The sequence below is a fragment of the Engystomops pustulosus genome, chromosome 5 (genome assembly GCF_040894005.1).
Source record: "Engystomops pustulosus chromosome 5, aEngPut4.maternal, whole genome shotgun sequence".
Classification (NCBI taxonomy): domain Eukaryota; kingdom Metazoa; phylum Chordata; class Amphibia; order Anura; family Leptodactylidae; genus Engystomops; species Engystomops pustulosus.
This window is the reverse complement of record NC_092415.1, coordinates 37,391,951-37,412,905: the sequence shown is the minus strand read 5'-3', so window position 1 is coordinate 37,412,905 and position 20,955 is coordinate 37,391,951. Positions and strand designations below refer to the sequence as shown.

At 43.8% G+C, this 20,955-nt stretch overlaps 1 protein-coding gene across 2 annotated transcripts in view; it reads left to right on the top strand.

Moving 5' to 3' along the window:
• Nucleotides 1–766: 766 nt before the first annotated feature.
• Nucleotides 767–20,955, top strand: part of PKIA (cAMP-dependent protein kinase inhibitor alpha) — a 33,846-nt gene continuing 13,657 nt past the window's right edge. The window contains exon 1 of one of the 2 annotated variants that reach the window (XM_072151661.1): nt 767–938. The gene's annotated coding sequence lies outside the window, so the exon portion shown is untranslated. Of the gene's footprint in view, nt 939–12,349; nt 12,505–20,955 lie in introns of those variants that run through there. The other variant, XM_072151662.1, reaches the window with a different exon arrangement.

Here is a 20,955-nt window from a genome sequence, read left to right as displayed (position 1 = left end):
CTGTCGCTTCCCTGCTGTGGTCCACTGGAGTTCACCTTCTTCTTCCTGGTGTATGTGAGTGCATGGCTTGCTACACAATTTGAGATGTTAAATCCCACACGTAGTCCGAATCCATCAGATCGTCTGTCGGCCCGCCCCCTGATTTGTGTCACTTGAAAGCTGGCGCTATTGCGACACAATCCGCTCGCGTGCAACACAATCACCAGCACGATCCCCGAAAACATCGGAAAACCCGACGGAAGTGCGGCCGCGTAACCTTATTAAATAAGCCCCATTGGGTCACATTTATCAAAACTGGTGCCCGGTCTTCATGAATCTGGCGCCCCCTGCTGCGCTCCCTGCTGCTCTGGCAGAATCCACCGTTTTCTTTACGTGCACTTTGTTCTTGCTTCAAAATTGTGGCAGTAATAGTAATAGCAGTAACAGCCCCTTTAGGTGCACATTTTTTCTGTCTTGTCAGACTCAAGGCAGCCGTGACACAAAACTGGCGCAGACACTTTATACATAAATGTGTAGCAGTTTGTATGTTCTTTCTAGTGAAAAATGAAGACTTCATGTGGCTCTTGTCCATTGTCCAGCATCTTAGTTTTTATATCATTTATTTACTTTGATATATTTTTGCAGTTTCTTTTCAATGATTTTTTTTTTTCACCCTGTAACTAAATTCAGCCCTCTGGTTTATATCCCCTTGTCCCATTTACACCGTGTCTCACAAAGATTGCTCTCCCTACCAATAAAGTTAATTGAAAAAAGGGAGAAAAAAAACCGAGCAGTAGACAGGCGTGACAAAAGCGTCCGAAAAAAAAAGGGAGAATCCAGCAGCTGCTGTCTGGATGGGAAACACACTGACATTGTCTGCTCATCAAGCAGCCGGGAGAGCGGAATAACCTGCTCAGCGCTGGAGGATAACCCTTTCCTTTATTAGAAGACACGTAAAGGTAAGCTCTGATGATGGGGGCTGCTCTCATCCGCTACAATTCTGTCAGGGGATCCCGTATAGAATCTTGCACACTAGGAGAATATTCCATTTATGTGGATTGTATACTAACCCCGTCCCATCCTATAGGTCACCATAGGGTGCATGCTATGTCTGGGAGATGATAGCCAGGGTTACATGTCATACACATCTCGGCTCCCCGGCTTACATCCCAATGATTAATAAGAACCTAACAGCAAGGGGTCCTGCGGATTCAGTGTCCTTAGAAGGGCTCTCGCCATGCGGCTAAAATCCTAAGACCTCCTGCTACCTCATTAATTATTGAGATCATACAATGGCCTCTTTTTTTTTTGCAGCATGTGTACTGGAGGAAAGAAAAAATCCTGCCAGCCATTGGTTCATAGGACGGGTACCAAGTAGGCCACGTCGTGTTGCTAAGCAACAGCATCTGCCTGCTCTTCAATTACAGATGCCTGCAAAATGAGCATGCACATAGGAATACGAATAATTTACAGATTTTTTTTTTTTTAAAGGAAATCAGCATTTGTGTCTCTTTTTGTTGAGACTATTCGTAGAGATGTATTGTTAAGCTAATTTTCTGTAAGGATTTAGTGAAAAGACGGTGATATACAGTGTTACTTATAGTAGAATGATGTGCATTTGTCATGTACATAAGGGCTCCTGAAAACAGGGGGGCTCCTATAGCCCTGCAAGAGAAGGCAAATCACCTGAACCGGATGTGATGTCCCCGTATTCCATGTTCTACTTTATGGGGGTCATTTACTAAGGGCCCGATTCGCGTTTTAAATGTGCCCCTATGTGTCAGAAGTCCAAATCTACTGAATAGAGGCCAATGAGGTATCTGTTTGTAGGTGTAACCCCCTAAATATTATGTATTTTTTATTGTACTGGTATCAGGGGACACTTTATGGCTCCCTTGAAGGGGTTGTCCAGTGACAGCAAGTTAGCCACAGGATAGGGGTTAACTTTCAGTGGTGGGATACTGAGAACGGGGGTCTATAGTACCCCTTATTAATAGAGCAGCCAGTTGTTCATGAGCAATGCTGCTCTATTCAGCTCTATGGCGCCTAGGTAGATAGCTGAGCGCCAAAGTCAGCTACCTCCATCAGTGGTGTTCCATTCTTTTGGGGTGCAACAGGGGTACAACTGATCCCAGTACTTGTGATCCATGGGGGTTCCATGACTGATACCCCCACAGATCGGCAATTGAGCCCCTTTGTAACAGAGACCCTTTGCGGCTGTTAGTTGCATGTATAGTATCTGTGTATGACCTGTGTTCACCTCGAAGCTATAGTATCGAGGAAAATTAGATATTTGCTTTCTGAAGATCAGGTGAAGTGAATAGATCTGATGATTTGTCTAAAGCAAGTCAGAAAAAAAATTGGATGTGATTCAGTGCCGTTCAGTTTTTGTGCCAGAAATTTAACTTTTTCCACTCCCAACACTCACCACATCAAATGTAAATTTACGGTACAAATGTATTAAAACTTATGCTAGAAAAATAATTCGGTTTTCGGCGCAGCTGCGCTGGCTTCCATGCAACACAAATCAGGGGGCGGGCCGTCGGATGATGCGACTGATTCGGACTGAGCGCAGGGTTTAACTTTCAAATTGTGTCGCAAGCCAAGCACTTACATGCACCACGAAGAAGAAGGTGAACTCCGGTGGACCTGAGCGGGGAAGCGACACATGCAGGATATCGGGCGCACGATCTTAGTGAATCGCGGCACAGTGCATTGGAATCGGAAAATGCACTTTCGATGAAGTAAATAAATGTGTCCCAATGACACACTGTAAGTTCTGTTACATCTGAGCTATAAAACACAGGGAGTGTCTCTGTGTATGTGTATGCGTCTTGTAGAGAATCCATAAAAACTGTCAATTCTGAAATCAATAAACTTTGTTGGATGCTTGCATAATGCTCTTATGACTCTTGCGGGATTTGGTTCATTTTGATTAGAGACAGATTATAAATCTTGTGATTGTGTTGTATTGTAGTAAGCTGTTTAGATGGAATATATTTTTCTTTAGTGTCCTGGCTTTTTACAATTCACCTTGTTTGCAATACAACCTTTGGCCTATGATAATGTAACATTTTAACAAAACTATAGCATAACATATGAAGTTTTTATATTGTAAAATGTATAACAGATAAAAACATAAAAACATTTCTGACTTTCTATGACAAGACAGCAATCTTCTTTTCACATCGGTCTCCCATTGCTTCCCAGGACTTGCAGGACAGACAAATTTTACAAGAAGTGCGACAGTAGAATAAACAAATCTTTCCCTAGATCTATCCCTAAATCCTGGTCCCAGAATCAAGCATCGCTTACCCTCCTTCACAAACAAGTGTTAGGACCCACAAGCCATCACCAAGATGTTATTCAGGCTAGTGACAGGATCACAATTACGTCTTTCTACATTCTGGGATATTCAAAATTACACAGAAATGGAACATTGAATGCAGTATATAAATTGTCTAAGGAGTCATTGGGGCGGAGAAGAGACCCACCCACCTTACTCCTCCTGGTTTGAGGAATACCCCATAGGACAAGTACAACATTCTCATTTTCCTTCAGCAACTCCCATCAAGACTTGTGATAATGTACCTGGACTATGGGACAGTATTTAACTCTTCGCTATCCCCTTGACTCCTTACAGGTCATTGAAAAGCAGCGTTCTAATATCTTTTTCTTCATAATTCTGTCGTCTCCCATCATTCAGAAGGACAATATTTACAATATGTCTGGATAACGGCACTTTAAAGGCTTAAATCCTCATGACAGGTTCCTTTTAAGGGGTGCTTCAGTTTGTTGGGGGTTCAGAATTGATTGGGGGGTAAAAAAACGAAATCTGTTGACACTCCTCGCTGGGTACATAGTATAATGCCTCCTATAAAGCCAACCTTGTATAATGTCCTGTCATGTGGCCATCCCCACAAAGTGTATAGGGCTTCCCCTGGGGACACCATATATAATATTTCCTAAAGTGGCCCAACAACATTTAATACCCCCCATCCTCTAGCCCCTTCCCATATAATAAAAAAACTTAACAAAAAAACTATTTTGTAAGATCAGCTCACTGTCCTGGTCAAACAGTCCTCATCGCTCCAACTCCAGAAGCTCCAGCACGGATAAGCTCGGCCACAGGTGCAAACAAGATGAGATTCAAGGAAGGGAAATCTCCAGCTAGACACAGGAAGTCAGTATATTGGTAAAAAATCCAAAATGTATTTAGTCCATTTAAAAAGTAGCTTTAGGCACAGCATAATGGAAAGAATAAAAATAGGTATGATACAAGCAAACCTACGCGTTTCGGTATTAAACCTTATTCATGGATTCCCTGGCTTAAGCCTTGAATAAGGTTTAATAACGAAACGCTATGGCTTGTTTCTCTCCATGCCTATTTTAATTCTTTCCATTATGCTGTACCTAAAGCTACTTTTTAAATGGACTAAATACATTTTGGATTTTTTTTACCAATATACCGAGTTCCTGTGTCAAGCTGGAGATTTTCTTTCCTTGAACCTCCCATATAATGCCCCCATCCTGTGGATCCCCCCATATAATAAGCCCCACCCAATGGTTTCCCCCATATAATACCCATCTTCACTTTAGCCCCCACTCTTTTCTGTAGCCCCAACATCTATAATGCCCCAATAACCCCCACTTGGAGGTTGTCTTTTCATAGTTAATGTTCTCTCTTTCTATTTCCTGCTCACCTTAACTTGTTTCTGTGAAAAACTGGCAGTTACCATCACAGTTACCATCTCTCCCCATTCCCCCGCAGCAGTCCTGCTTCCTCTGCTGTTGCTATGAACGACTCTGAAGCTCGAAAGGAGTGATGACATCATTACACTGCACCTGCCGGCCTCTGCCACACACAATGGCCCCTGCGTCATCATTACATTTTACATTACAACTCTTTCTATGTCCGAATGACACTTCTAGGAGTGAGACCTGGGACATAGCTCCAGCTGCCTGTACTAGAATGTACTACTAATGTTATTATTGCTTATGCAACATTCCCCACTGTGGCCTAGCTGTGGTGGCTGTAGAGATCCAGGGTGCAGAATACCGGAGTGGCTGGCTTATGCAGCCTTGGGCATGCTGATGTCACGGTGCTTGGTATGGGGACTGGAGGACGGGCCTACAGCCTGGCAGGTCTCCAGCAGGTGGTGTGTGCAAGAAAAGTAGAGGGAGACACTGATGAAGGAGGTTTCTCCCTGCGGCAACCTCTGAGGTGTATATGGGAATTCTTGGGTGATGGAGGATGCGGAGCCCATAATGGTGAAGCAGCCTGATCCAGGGATTACATGGAGGCACGTTGTGCAAGTCAACTCACGGTTCTTTATTCAAACTGAAACAGCAGCCGGTTCAGCATGCTGGAAAACTGGTAGGAGATAGATGGTCTGCAGGAAGGGTTGCTCACAGCCTTGTAGTAGCTTCAGGCTGGGCTGGTAAATGGAGCTGAGTCCGGACAGTGGACCTCTGCTGTGGGGCTTAGTCTACTGCCTTGCTCAAGGAGTCAGGCAGTGGCCTGAGACACCTATGCTTCCTGGTATTGAGTCTGGATGGCAGCTCTACTGGAGCTGCACACTGGATCTGCTTCTCACTCTGCTCCTGGAATCTACTAGATGTTCAGGCTATGAGGTCTGACTCGGTCTGACTAATTATTGATTAGTAACACTTCACATGTTACCTTACAAGGCAGTGACTTAGAGCTGCAGTAACAAAGTTTAACAGGTCAGTTGCTTCAGAGTGAGTTGCGCAGGATCACCAGGTAGCTCCTGAGAAGGAGAGGGGGCTATTCGCAAAAACCACCTAGCCTATGCATTGGCAGGGGTGTCGCACTTATGTTTAGTATTATGTTACTCATTGGATTGTTGTTAGCTCTTTATTTAGAAAACATTTGTTGTTTGATTTACTGGATAAGGTTTTGCACATATTGTTGGAAGAAACAGAATTTCCTAAACCCAAACATTAATGTCTGGCTCACAAATTGGCAAACTGTATATTCTAGTGGGCGTATCATAATATGAAATCATTATAATAGTTATTAGAGCAAATATGTAGAATCTGTTGTAAATATTAGTAATCGGGCCACCGACAGGGGTGCGACATGTGACAATGGTTACGGAGATCTCATATGGACATTGCTCCAAAAATCTGTCCTATCCAAGTCCTGCAAGGTCAGTGTTGTATGGTGTTTAATCGTCTAACAAAATGGAGTAACCGATTAGGATAACCAAAACTGGAATAATATAGAGGGGAAACTGCTCCTTTCCAGCCACTCCCAGGGGACGAGTGCCAAGTCACACAACAAGGTACAATTTAACATATCTTTTTTTCTGTAAAACCTATTTTTTATACAAAAACACAGCAGTGTATGTACTATGCTCTGTGGGGACTGGGGGAGTGCTAAAAATGGGTCTCCTGGTGACAGGTTCCCTTTAAGGGTCATTATTATGTGGTGATTTAACAGGCAATGGGAACTCAATGTTCATATGAATATTTACATGGACCAAGAACAGTCATTCCCAATACTTTGCCTAATAATTGCACCACTAAAAAGGGTTACACAAAACTTACACAAAGTCTACAAGTATTTTCTATTATTAGCCTTGATTAACAATTATTAGGTTTTTATTGAAGATACGGCTGTATACAGTTATATGAGAAGTATAAGAGATATCAACCATAACGTCATCTAGATGCTATTCATAATGAGTAGTATAACGTGACAGATGTTCTCAAGCATCTTATGGGTCTGTCTGTGAGACCTCTTAAATACTTACAGGGTGTGTGACTGCTCTGAGGTTTCTTTTTGTATAACAGCTGAAGGCCCTATCCAGTTCTCAGGTTCACCCCAAACTAGTACCAAACAGCGGCTGTTTCTGCATGAACCAGAAATAAGCTCTTCTTGCTATCATTTAGATATGAAATCCTAGGACATTGATGTAGAATTTGCAAATCCATCCAACATTGAGCCATTGGATATTCATCCGCGCATATTTAAAGGGGTATCCTTAAAGTATATGTCACAACATTCCCATTGGTTCATGTATCCGAAAAGGAAATTATATCAGTCGTTTAGCTATTTGTAACACAGCTACATTCAATAAAAATTACAATAAGATTTAAGTGCCTTATTGTGAGGATCAGTGAGGGCCTCTCTACAGTGTATAGCAGTGGTGGCGAACCTCTCTGTGGGCACCCAGGCCATCACCCCAGAATGAAGTTCACCAGACAGGACTCAAAGAATCTTCCTGGAGAACCTTCCTACAATGATAGGGGAATTTGCCTTCCTTCTTTCAACTGCATTGGTGTCTTTAGGAGGCTGAACAATTGAAAGTTGTCAAAGAACAAGGAGAAATACATTACTACTTAAATTGCTGTGCTGGCACTTTGCAATAAATAAGTGGGTTTTGGTTGAAATTTGGGCACTCAGGCTCTAAAAGGTTCGCCATCACTGGTGTAGAGGATGGTTCCTCTGTTAGTGCTCAAGGAACCCCAGATTAATATTGCTGGAGAATAAATACAGCGGGTACGAAAATTATTCAGACCCCTTTAAATTTTTTACTCTTTTTTTCATTGCTGCCAATTGGTAATATCAAAAAAGTTATTTTTTGTTGCTCATTAACGTACACTCTGCACCCATATTCACAGGAAAAAAAGAGAAATGTAGATATTTTTGCTAATTTATTAAAGAAGAAAAACTGAAATATAACATGGTCATAAGTATTCAGAACCTTTGCTGTGACATTCATACATATGCACATAATTCACATGCTGTCCGTTTCCTTCTGATCCTCCTTGAGATGGTTCTACTCCTTCATTGGAGTCTAGCTGTGACTCCAGAGATGCAGGAGGGAGAAAGTTCCACAAAGTCACTTTAGCCTCCACCAGTTGGGGCTTTGTGGTGGAGTCTGCTGATAGAAGACATATGAAAGCCACATACATTGTGCAAAACACATGAAGGACTCCCAGACTATGAGAAATAGGATTCTCCAGTCTGATGAGACGAAGATTGAACTTTTTGGTGTTAAATTTACCAGTGTACACAAATAAATAGATATTCCTTAGACGACTAACTCTAACAGTGGTGGCAGCATCAGGCTATGGGGTTGTTTTTCAGCTGCAGGGACAGGATGACTGGTTGGAATTGAAGGAAAATGAATGTGGCCAAGTACAGAGACATCCTAGACCAGTGATGGTGAACCTTTTAGAGCCTGAGTGCCAAACTTCAACCAAAAGCCACTTATTTATTGCAAAGTGCCAGCACAGCAATTTAAGGCGTAATTTATTTCTCCTTACTCTTTGACAACTTTAAATCGTTCAGCCTCCTAAAGACACCAACGCAGTTGAAAGGAGGAGGGCAAATTCCCCTATCATTGTAGGAAGATTCTGCAGGAAGATTCTTTGAGTCCAGTCTGGTGAACTTCATGCTGGGGTGATGGCCTGGGTGCCCACAGAGAGGCTCAGAGTGCTGCCTCTGGCACCACGACAATGACACTAAACATGGCTTAGTAGCACTACAGCCTTGCACTGCTGGGGACCTGGGTTCAAGTCCCAGGATCAACATCTGCAATGAGTTTGTATGTTCTCTCCGTGTTTGCATGGGTTTCCTCCGGGTCTTCTGGTTTCCTCTCACACTCCAAAACATACTGGTAGGTTGATTAGATTGTGAGCCCCATTGGAGACAAGGACTGATTTGGCAAACTCTGTGCAGCGCTGCGTAATCTGTGTGCGCCATATACCGTAAATAAAGGAATTATTATCATTAAGCACAACAGTAAAATAAAAAAGCAGAGGCTTCAGAACATCTCTGTGACCATTCCTGACTGGCCCAGCCACAGCTCGGACCTAAACCCAATTGAGCATCTCTGGAGAGACATGAAAATGTCATTCACCATCCAACCTGAGGGAACTGGAGAGGATCTGCAAGGAAGAGGCAGAGGATCCCCAAATCCAAAACTTGTTGCATCTTCCCAAGAAGACTTATGGCTGCTCCAGCTCCAAAGCTGCTTCTACTCAGTAAAGGGGCTGAATACTTATGAATAGAGATGAGCGAGCACTAAAATGCTCGGGTGCGCGTTACTGGAGCCGAACATTTCCCAATGCTCGAGTGCTCGTTTCGAGTAACGAGCCCCATTGAAATCAATGGGAGACCCGAGCATTTTTCAGCAAAATTACAAACTGAACGAGCACAGTGAAAGAACACAGTGCAGAACAGATTGCAGATGTTCGGGAACATCTGCGATCTGTTCCGGAGACACGCGTGCAGAACGGTGTTCTCCGCAATAGTATTTGAAGAACAATATGTGTAGAGAACAACTTGCAGATGTTGCCAAACATCTGTAATGTGTTCTTCACACATATTGTTCTTCAAATACTATTGCGGAGAACACCGTTCTGCACGCGTGTCTCCGGAACAGATCGCAGATGTTCCCGAACATCTGCAATCTATTCTGCACTGTGTTCTTTCACTGCTTTCTTCAATTAAATTATTAAATTAAATGTTTTAATTGTATTTTTTTACTGTTCTTCACTTCTTCTTTTTTTAATTAAATGCTCGTTATCGAGCAGGGCAAATACTCGTCCGAGCAACGAGCCGGTCCGAGTATGCTAATACTCGACCGAGCATCAAGCTCGGACGAGTATACTCGCTCATCACTACTTATGAACATATGATATTTTAGTTTTTCTTGTTTAACAAATTAGCAAAAATATCTACATTTGTGTTTCTGGGGGCGGAGTGCATATTAATGAGCAAAAAGGGGTCTGAATATTTTAGTACCCACTGTATTTGGTTCTTCTAAGATTTATTTGTCTCTCTATGTCCTAGGATGTTGCCAATGAAATCAATGAAAGTGACAGATCTGTTATGTGCTATCAGGGCCAAAAGACCCTACTCACCTATAATCAGACCCTTCAGGCTTTCAACACATTTGGGCTTATTTACTTAGGGTTGCAGATTGCACTTTCATGTATTATCCCTGTATTCTGACATCGCTGTGTGTATTATCCCTGTACTGTGACATCACTGTGTGTATTATCTCTGTACTGTGACATCACTGTGCGTATTATCCCTGTACTGTGACATCACTGTGTATTATCCCTGCACTGTGACATCACTGTGTACTATCCCTGTAGAAGAGTGAAGAAATCAGGCGATACCTTTTTGAGGCTAACTGAGTATATTTGATGGTGAGCTTTTGAGAATACTAGTTTTCTTTGTCAGACATGATGTTATGCAAGAAACAGAAATGTCACTGTATTTGATACACACTAGGCAGTGATCATCAAAGGATATTAAAGAAACTAAAACAGCAGATTGATATATACAGAGACATCTTATTCTGATCTACACTATTATCACTGTACTGTGACATCACTGTGTATATTATCCCTGTACTGTGACATCACTGTGTGTATTATCTCTGTACTGTGACATCACTGTGTGTATTATCTCTGTACTGTGACATCACAGTGTGTATTATCTCTGTACCATGACATCACTGTGTGTATTATCTCTGTACTGTGACATCACTGTGTGTATTATCCCTGTACTGTGACATTGCTGTGTGTACAATCCATGTACTGTGACATCACTGTGTGTATTATCCCTGTACTTTGACATCACAGTGTGTATTATCCCTGTACTGTGACATCACTGTGAGTATAATCCCTGTACCGTGACATCACTGTGTGTACTATCCCTAACTGTGACATCACTGTGTGTACTATCTCTGTACTGTGAGATCACTGTGTACTATCCCTGTACTGTGACATCACTGTGAGTATAATCCCTGTACCGTGACATCACAGTGTGTGCTATCCCTAACTGTGACATCACTGTGTGTACTATCCCTGTACTGTGACATCACTCTGTGTATTATCCCTGTACTGTGACATCACTGTGTGTATTATCCCTGTACTGTGACCACTGTGTGTATTATCCCTGTACTGTGACATCACTGTGTATTATCCCTGTACTGTGACATCACTGTGTGTACTATCCCTGTACTGTGACATCACTGTATGTATTATCCCTGTACTGTGACATCACTGTGTGTATTATCCCTGTACAGGCGGTCCCCTACTTAAGGACACCCGACTTACAGACAACCCACAGTTACAGACGGACCCCTCTGCCCACTGTGACCTCTGGTAAAGCTCTCTGGATGCTTTACTATAGTCCCAGACTGCAATGATCAGCTGTAAGGTGTCTGTAATGAAGCTTTATTGATAATCCTTGGTCCAATTACAGCTAAAATTTTGAAACTTCAATTGTCATTGGGACAAAGGAAAAAAATGTGTCTAGAACTTCAATTATAAAATATACAGTTTCGACTTACATACAAATTCAACTTAAGAACAAACCTCCAGACCCTATCTTGTACGTAACCCGGGGACTGCCTGTACTGTGACCACTGTGTGTATTATCCCTGTACTGTGACATCACTGTGTGTATTATCCCTGTACTGTGACATCACTGTGTGTATTATCCCTGTACTGTGACATCACTGTGTGTACTATCCCTGTACTGTGACATCACTGTGTGTACTATCCCTGTACTGTGACATCACTGTGTGTATTATCCCTGTACTGTGACATCACTGTGTGTACTATCACTGTACTGTGACATCACTGTGTGTACTATCCCTGTACTGTGACATCACTGTGTGTATTATCCCTGTACTGTGACATCACTGTGTGTATTATCCCTGTACTGTGACCACTGTGTGTATTATCCCTGTACTGTGACATCACTGTGTGTACTATCACTGTACTGTGACATCACTGTGTGTACTATCCCTGTACTGTGACATCACTGTGTGTACTATCCCTGTACTATGACATCGCAGTTTTTTTTTTGATCCGACGTGTATTTCTGAAGAGATCCCCTTTTTTTTTACCCATTTTGATTTTCAGCAAATTCAGCAATTCATGATTTACAGCATGAAAGGTTAAATCAATGTAATTTTTCTGAGGTAATCTGAATCCGCGATAAAAATTGATGGTTCAAATTTAAGATTTTCAAGTTGCCCCCCCACCCCTCCACCACCACTGCCTCCACAGGTGGTAGGGGTAGGATGCCGAGTTTGGTGCCATTGAATAGATTTTTGAAAAATATTTGACAGGTATATTTTTAGTTTTCGATGTGTATTCCGCCATTCCACCCTGTATATATATATATTCTTCTCTGACTGCTATAACCTAAAAAAGTCTAAATGTGTGCACAAAGTGTTACGAAACATAAAAATAAATAAAACGTTGCGTATGATGTTGAATAGACGACACGTACGGATCTGAGTGTGTTTGTGTTGGATCTGGGAAGTAGGGGATTGAATTATCTGGCAGCGAGTAGTTGGGTAAAAGGCCACTTATGGGGACAGCTGTCACAGTCTTTAGCAGGTGATGACATAGCAAACCATAAATAGACCGGCAGCAATGGATGCTACAGGGTGCCAGGCTTGAGATGTAAATATCACCGTTAAGGCCTCCTCCACGAGGATTCTGTAAGCAAGAAATCTAAAAGTGAGTAGATTTTGGTATCACGTGTAGTGAAAGCTTAGCTGTCATTCATCTGCTTGTCTATATGGTGTAATGTATAGGCCAGGCTCACGTATTGTTACATGGATCACATTCCCAGGTCTTAGTTCATCATATTCTATATAATACCTTTAAGTGTATTCATATTTGTTTCTATACTTGCATAGAACAGCCCCTAGTATGGTCTACAATCTGGATGTATACTGGATCATCACAGAGCATTACATTTTATGGAGCTGTTTCCATGTCTTGCAGTTTGCTCGAAAATGATAAAATATTAAAGCCCTTGTTACAGGCATGAAACACTGTGACGCAATAAGCTCCTTGAACAATGCAATGATGTTCAGAATAAGTTAAAGTGAACTTGTCACTATGAAAATACAATGCATTTTTAAGCAGAATGTTATAGAGCAGGAGGAGCTGAGCACATGCCATATAGTCTCCTATCTGCAGGTGGCATGCTTTAGAGCAGGGGGAGATGAGTAGATGGCATACAGGGGCATATTTACTTACCCGGTCCTATCGCGATCCACGAGGTGCGTTCTCTGACGAGGATGAAGTCCGGCGCAATTTTTCAAGATCGTGCGTCCATTTTCCTGCATGTGTCGCTTCCCCGCTCCGGTCCGCCGGAGTTTACCTTCTTCTTCCCGGTGCATTTAAGTGCATTGTCTTGCAACACAATTTGAATTGTAAATCCAGCGCTTAGTCCGAATCAGTCAGGTTGTCCGTCGGCCACATCCCTGATTTGTGTCGCACGCAGGTCGGCGCAATTGTGCCAAAATCCGAGCGTGTGCGCCAAAAACCCCACTTAAATGCGGTGCAAATAGCCCGGAAATAGCCAGGAAACCCGTTGAAAATGTGCCATGTGGACCCTTAGTAAATGAGCCCCATAGTGTCCAATTTGCAGGCTACATGATATAGTGCAGATGCTGCTGAGCGTATTGTACTTAGTGTCCCATCAGCAGTTGGCATATTATAGAGCAGGAGGAGCTGAACAAATGTCATAGAGTCTCCTATCTGCAGACGGCATGCTTTAGAGCAGGAGGAGTTGAGCAGATGGCATATAGAGACCAATCTGCAGGCAGCTTGTTATAGAGCAGGAGGAGCTGAGCAGATTGTACATAGTGTCCCATCTGCAGGCAGCATGTTATAGAGCAGGAGGAGCTGAGTAGATTGTACATAGTGTCCTATCTGCAGGCAGCATGTTGTAGAGCAGGAGGAGCTGGGCAGATTGTACATAATGGGGCAGATTTACTTACCCGGTCCATTAGCGATCCAGCGGCGCAGACTGACCGTATTAATGTTTTACCCACCAAAATGTACCCCGTTCCCCTTTCCCAAAAAATCAACACAAAATACAACTTTTGGGATAAAAACTGGGGGTCGGCCACAGCTTTATTATTTACAATAACCAAATAAGCGACCTGTGGGGAGAACCCTGACCCTAACCCTAATTTCACCTTGCATGTCTGGCCCTGCCTCCGCGGGGGCATGTCCTAGTTGTTCCGTCAGGTGATTTAACTACCAGCCGAGAGGGTCAAGATTCCACCACAGGCCAAGCTGTGACTACCAACAACAACATGAACAATGCAGTAATAAACAGCAAAACATAAAATATTAACAAGCCAATAATATACACTAGTAACATAGGGAGGGAGGGTGGGATCTCTTGAGCGCAGAGCAGTCAAAGAGGCTGGGCTAGCTCCGCGCTCAAGAATAAATATCCTGGCCCGCTGCCCCCCAGTGGCCAGCGGAACTCACTGGCCACCAATGGGAGCTTAAACAGCGGAGGAAAGGGGAGGGGGAGAGCAGGAGGGACCGTGCCCCTTAAAGGAAAAGAGCACGGCCAGTCCTGCAGCCCCCCCGCTTATGCAGCCTGCGGGCTGAGCATTCTGTGCGGAGGATTCGGGACTCCCGGCGATTCACTAAGGCAGTTCCTCCAACGTCCACCAGGTGGTCGCTGCTGCGCTGAAGTCCAACGTAATGCACTGAACTTCAACCAAGCCGGGCCAGGTGCAGGTAAGCGCGTGTCAAGCGACACTTTTTTTTAAAAAAATGCGGCGGTTTCTCCGAATCCGGGTTTTCGTTCGGCCACACCCCCCAATTTCCGTAACGTGCATGCCGGCGCAAATTGCTGGATTGCGCCACAATCCGATCGCATGCGCCAAAAACCCGGGGCAATTCAGGGAAAATCGTCGCAGAACGGAAAAATGACCCCAATGTCCTGTCAGCAGGCGGCTTGTTATAGAGGAGAAGGAGCCGAGCAGATTGCACAGAGTCCTATCTGCAGGCGGCATGATGGAGGACTTAAACTGATTGCACTTATTGTTCTATTTGCAGTCATAGAAAAGGGAAGCTTAGCAGATTATACACAATAATTGATATATGGTTTGGTGGAGAATGATTCAATATTGCTTATATATAACCAGTTCTATGACATGCTGTAAATAGGACTTGTAGATGTACAATCTGCTCAGCTCCTCCTGCTCTATATTTTACTTCTTACAGATGAGACAACTCTATGATATCTGCTCATACGCTCATACACTGCATGACTTTGGGACTTAAAATTACCGCTGTGAACAACCCAACCCCAAACCCCCCTTTCACTCATTAATGGGCGTACACAGTTGTTGGGTGTCAAGGCCACAGCGGCCGCATTTATTATAACAAAACATCATCATAAAATCAATAACATTGCATAACATTATAATTTTCACCCTTGCCAGGAAGTCTCACTTGTCCCCAGCCGTTTATGCGCCTGACCAGGGACCCAAAATGGAGACTTCCGCACCTCCTGAGATCCTTGCTCCCAGGAATTCACCATATCTCTGTTAAACAACTATTCGGGGGACTGGACACCCCCCGTGTTGCCAGCTCCCCCGTCTCAACATCTCCTTTTTGCCCCCGAGAACCCCTCCTAAATCCGCCGCTGCGACATTAGTCTTTGGGCCCCCCCATCTCCATCCCTTATGTTAAAGGGGCGGGCGGGCGGGAAAAATTGTTCTTTTCTCCCCAGATTCCAGTGACAGACTGACACTACCTCGTGTCAGTATATTTACAAATATTCCCAAACCCTCCCCTGTATGTGACTGCTCCAGACTTACTGTAAATATCTCCCCCTCCCATCTCTGACCTTCACCTAACCCCATAGATAGCTCCAATTTAACCCCTTGTCATGCCGCTATTGCGTTACATTGCATTCACTTCATTGCTCCTTGACTTTGGGACTTAAAATTACCGCTGTGAACAACCCAACCCCAAACCCCCCTTTCACTCATTAATGGGCGTACACAGTTGTTGGGTGTCAAGGCCACAGCGGCCGCATTTATTATAACAAAACATCATCATAAAATCAATAACATTGCATAACATTATAATTTTCACCGTTGCCAGGAAGTCTCACTTGTCCCCAGCCGTTTATGCGCCTGACCAGGGACCCAAAATGGAGACTTCCGCACCTCCTGAGATCCTTGCTCCCAGGAATTCACCATATCTCTGTTAAACAACTATTCGGGGGACTGGACACCCCCCGTGTTGCCAGCTCCCCCGTCTCAACATCTCCTTTTTGCCCCCGAGAACCCCTCCTAAATCCGCCACGACACCGTGTGGGATGACCTCACACACGGCTGTCCCGCCACATCCTCAACGCCTTCTCCGCTCCTTCCTGTATACCCAGTAACCATACATCCAGGCCTACATTCGTCAGGTGTACCCCATCCTCACGTAGATACACCCCTTGCCCTTCTTCCAAGTCCGGGTGCTGTATCACAATGCCCCCGTTTCGTGGTATAAACCGGCCTATTGTCTTGTTAACCTTAAACCTTGCTCTATTTAAACTCCTCACTGACCGAGCCGACAACCAACTTAACCCGGTATAATACTAAAGAAATGTAACTTTGCTCAAAAAACACGCTCAGCGTGTAGAGAAACCACACCTGCCATATCCACCAGCCGCAACCTCCTGGCAAGTGGTGATATACAATGCACGCACTGTGTACAAAACCAACACTCTAGTGATCCACCAGCCGCTATCCTCTTAGCTAGTGGCGTAACTAGGTGTGGATAACCGAACCAGAACCATCTCCTCAGGGACCCCCTTTAGAGAAGTGTATATATGTCTCCACATATAATCCTCTAGCCGCCAACCTCCAAGCTAGTGGTGTAACCAGGTGTGGAAAACTTGTCTCCCATAAACCATAATTACGCGCACAGCGCGCGAGAGCCACATCCCCAGCTCCACATAGCCGCCAACCTCATAGCTAAGTGGCGAAAGAAGATGTGACCCCAGACCAACCATTGGAGACATTAAATTCAACTACCCATAAGAAATTATATAAACGTACCAAGGGCCTGGATATATAGGATCCATTTATCTTACAGAATTAGGTGCAGCAGTAACACTGACCATGTGTCTGGCTAATTCTCCAGCCATTTCATGGGGATAAATGTAATATAATATTACAATGCTAATTCACCATTATAGTCTGAGGTGGTATGTAACCCCCTCAGTATTGTACCATGTACCACTAATATAATCTAGAGTATATATATATGAGTGCGCATAAGGTATACATGGACAGTCCATAATATAGAAGGCCCAACTAAAGGCTAGCTATATAAGTATAGCCTGGTCCATAACTACAATTAAGCAGTGAGATGGAAGCCATGTACACTGCACCAGGCACATAAGCATCTAAATGCAGCATGTGGTGATTATATAGCAATGACCTGGGATGGGCTACTATAAAATCCGTTTGTATATCAGTGACATGGAGGTTTTATTCAGATAGCTAAACTCCCCATTTCCAGCCACTACAATTACTCTGTACCGGTCAATGCTGGGCCACATAGACCAGGAATGTGGAGGACCTGCACCTATCATGGTCAGTAACCCGCAGTACGGTGTAAGGCACCCAGACTATAGAGAACCAAGATTATAAGAGACTAGTAATAGTGCAGCCTCCATCTTTGATCCTGTACATGTGCTCTCTCTGGGCAGCTCCTCTCTCCCTAGTGTATAATACATGTAACCAGTGATATGTACAGTGTATGAGGTAACTACCTCTCATATATATAAGTGATATGTACAGTGTATGAGGTAACTACATCCTCATATATAATCAATGATATGTACAGCGTATGAGGTAACTACATCCTCATATATAATCAATGATATTTACAGTGTATGAGGTAACTACATCCTCATATATACCAGTGATATGTACAGTGTATGAGGTAACTACATCCTCATATATACCAGTGATATGTACAGTGTATGAGGTAACTACATCCTCATATATATCAGTGATATGTACAGTGTATGAGGTAACTACATCCTCATATATAATCAATGATATGTACAGCGTATGAGGTAACTACATCCTCATATATAATCAATGATATGTACAGCGTATGAGGTAACTACATCCTCATATATATCAGTGATATGTACAGTGTATGAGGTAACTACATCCTCATATATACCAGTGATATGTACAGTGTATGAGGTAACTACATCCTCATATATATCAGTGATATGTACAGTGTATGAGGTAACTACATCCTCATATATAATCAATGATATGTACAGTGTATGAGGTAACTACATCCTCATATATAACAGTGATATGTACAGTGTATGAGGTAACTACATCCTCATATATAATCAGTGATATGTACAGTGTATGAGGTAACTACATCCTCATATATATCAGTGATATGTACAGTGTATGAGGTAACTACATCCTCATATATAATCAATGATATGTACAGTGTATGAGGTAACTACACCCTCATATATACCAGTGATATGTATAGTATATGAGGTAACTACACCTCATATATATCAGTGATATGTACAGTGTATAAGGTAACTACACCTCATATATATCAGTGATATGTACAGTGTATGAGGTAACTACATCCTCAGGTAACTACATCCTCGTATATAATCAGTGATATGTACAGTGTATGAGGTAACTACACCCTCATATACACCAGTGCTATGTACAGTGTGAGGTAACTACATCCTCATATATACCAGTGCTATGTACAGTGTGAGGTAACTACATCATCATATATAATCAGTGATATGTACAGTGTATGAGGTAACTACACCCTCATATATATCAGTGATATGTACAATGTATGAGGTAACTACACCCTCATATATATCAGTGATATGTACAGTGTATGAGGTTACTACACCCTCATATATATCAGTGATATGTACAGTGTATGAGGTTACTACACCCTCATATATATCAGTGATATGTATAGTGTATGAGGTAACTACATCCTCATATATATCAGTGATATGTACAGTGTATGAGGTAACTACATCCTCATATATAATCAGTGATATGTACAATGTATGAGGTAACTACACCCTCATATATATCAGTGATATGTACAATGTATGAGGTAACTACACCCTCATATATAATCAGTGATATGTACAATGTATGAGGTAACTACACCCTCATATATATCAGTGATATGTACAATGTATGAGGTAACTACACCCTCATATATATCAGTGATATGTACAGTGTATGAGGTTACTACACCCTCATATATATCAGTGATATGTATAGTGTATGAGGTAACTACATCCTCATATATATCAGTGATATGTACAGTGTATGAGGTAACTACATCCTCATATATAATCAGTGATATGCACAGTGTATGAGGTAACTACACCCTCATATATATCAGTGATATGTATAGTGTATGAGGTAACTACCCCTCATATATATCAGTGATATGTATAGTGTATGAGGTAACTACCCCTCATATATATCAGTGATATGTACAGTGTATGAGGTAATTACATCCTCATATATATCAGTGATATGCACAGTGTATGAGGTAACTACACCCTCATATATATCAGTGATATGTATAGTGTATGAGGTAACTACCCCTCATATATATCAGTGATATGTACAGTGTATGAGGTAACTACACCCTCATATATATCCGTGATATGTACAGTGTATGAGGTAACTACACCCTCATATATATCAGTGATATGTACAGTGTATGAGGTTACTACACCCTCATATATATCAATGATATGTACAGTGTATGAGGTAACTACATCCTCATATATGTCAGCGATATGTACAGTGTGTGAGGTAAGTACACCCTCATATAAATCAGAGATAAGATGAGTGTGAGGTAGATCCCATGGATGCACCGGTGGTGACCTCACCTGACCGCGCAGCCGCTCCTGCGGCTGCGGGCGTAACATGCATTGGTATGGCTGTCCCGGTTCCGGATTCACGGTGCACTGGGCTGCCTGCGGCTGGACCCGCCTCCTGTTGCCGATCGTCGCCCCAGCGATCCGCTCCCGATCGCCGCTCACCCCTCCTGCTGTTCCTCTGGTGCCGTGCAGGAGCTGGAGCCCGGGCCTCCTTTGCTCCGCTGTCGGACTCGGCGTCCGCGTTATCCTTGAAGGGACTAGGGGCGGGACTTCCGGTACCCGCCCCCGAAGCCGGAAGTTCCATAGCCTGCTGCCTCTCCCAAGATGGCCGCTGGAGCCCCACTTCCGGTGACTCCGTGGCGCGGTTCCCGATCCTCCTGCTCCCTGTCTGCCGGCCCTGCCCATCGGCCTGTACCGAGGGCGATATCGCTCTCCCCCTTCCCCCGGACCACAGGAGCCTGTTCTCCGCCATACCTCGATCCGCTGCGCTGAGCACGGCTGCCGCTCGGGTCATCAGCAGGGGAGCCGGCCGTCTCCTGGGTGCCACGATCATGCCGCCGGGGGGCGGGGGAAGGTAATGGCTGGGCCCCCCGTGTCCCCGTCCCCTGCCGCACTGCTGGATTCCTCTGCGTCCTCCCTCCAGCCCCGGATGAGCGTCTCGAGGAGGAGGACGGAGGGTCCCTGCCGAGGCTCCTACGGCGACGGGGGGGGGGGACGGGGAGATACCTCCGGACTCATCCTGGTGGGAGGGCGAGATCTTTTGCTCCTCCGTAGCGGCTCCTCATCGGCCACTGGCGCCGCTGGAACCGCTGGAACCCCCGCCAGGTGCTGCTCGATCCACCCTGGCCCATGCTGCTGGATCGCTGCCTGAACTCGCCTCATAATATCCTGGACATCAGCCATAGCTGCAGGTGAGAAAAATTGTTCTTTTCTCCCCAGATTCCAGTGACAGACTGACACTACCTCGTGTCAGTATATTTACAAATATTCCCAAACCCTCCCCTGTACGTGACTGCTCCAGACTTACTGTAAATATCTCCCCCTCCCATCTCTGACCTTCACCTAACCCCATAGATAGCTCCAATTTAACCCCTTGTCATGCCGCTATTGCGTTACATTGCATTCACTTCATTGCTCCTTTTTCATGGGACAGGTCTGTTTAAATATTTAAGAAACAATTAGACTTACCAGCAAAACTGACAGATCATCAGAAGTAGTCAAGC